Source organism: Bos indicus, chromosome 23 (assembly GCF_029378745.1).
Source record: "Bos indicus isolate NIAB-ARS_2022 breed Sahiwal x Tharparkar chromosome 23, NIAB-ARS_B.indTharparkar_mat_pri_1.0, whole genome shotgun sequence".
NCBI classification, from domain to species: domain Eukaryota; kingdom Metazoa; phylum Chordata; class Mammalia; order Artiodactyla; family Bovidae; genus Bos; species Bos indicus.
The window spans coordinates 34,546,128-34,546,988 of record NC_091782.1 but is presented as its reverse complement, the minus strand read 5'-3'; the positions used below and the strand labels follow the sequence as shown (position 1 = coordinate 34,546,988).

At 47.6% G+C, this 861-nt stretch overlaps 2 protein-coding genes across 11 annotated transcripts in view; one reads left to right on the top strand and one right to left on the bottom strand.

Annotated features, from left to right (window-relative positions):
- The window catches only part of CARMIL1 (capping protein regulator and myosin 1 linker 1), a 306,964-nt gene that overhangs the window by 74,318 nt on the left and 231,785 nt on the right, over window positions 1-861 (top strand). The window lies entirely within an intron of this gene.
- The window catches only part of LOC109576737 (vesicle-associated membrane protein-associated protein B-like), a 174,623-nt gene that overhangs the window by 133,797 nt on the left and 39,965 nt on the right, over window positions 1-861 (bottom strand). The gene's annotated exons all lie outside the window — the stretch shown is intronic.

The following is an 861-nucleotide window of genomic DNA, read 5'->3' as shown; positions in this document are numbered from 1 at the left end:
CTGGGCCCAGGAAGACAGAAGCATCGGCCATTAGGCTGGCCCAGTGCTCAGAGATAAACATGAAGGTGCTCAACTGAGCGAGACCTTGGGGCGGACACACAGCCCCTTGGTTACCTCCAGCATTTTGGGCATGTGGGTTTGTGTTTGGAATTGGTGAGGAGGTGCTCTATTGATCCAGCAGGCTTACAGCTCCAGTGGCATACTAATTTTTTCCCCCCTGATGCCAGGATTTCCTTCCCTTGACTGTGAGTAGAGAAGGTAAAGGGGGAATCATTTTCTGTGAGTGCCCTGATGTGCACAGAGTGGGAACAGAAGCCCACCTGGAGGCTCTTGCTCATTTCTGAAGCCCTGAGCCTGGCTCTTCCCTTAGGGGTATTTGGGCCAATTGTTACCGCATTTCCCACTGCGTAAATGGAAGATTTGGGCAAGTCTGGTTGAATGGTTTAGTCTTCTACAAAAACAAAAGCACTTTTTTTTTTTCTTTAAGTGAAAAAAGTTTAACTTGTTTTTGAACCCAGCTTTATTGACCTAAATGAGCTCAGGCAGCTCTAAGGCTACAAGGGAGCACTTTGGCTGCAGTGAGGCAGGGCCTGTCACTTTGGAGGTGCATCAGTGTACAATTGAGGGCCCCCAGATAAGCCATCGGTCAGCCTCCCCGAGGGGTGGGGGAGCAGAGTGTCACAGTGCATTCCTGGGTCATTGTCCTCCCATTTACATTATTTTGAAAACTGCACAGCATTTAAAATTCTGCTGAAAGAACATTTGATTAGGGATAGAGTACATAGGCTTTCCCTCCTTCCATAGTGCTAAAAGGAATTTAGGAAAATCACTGTTTCCTGTGTTTAAGAATAGGGGAGGGAA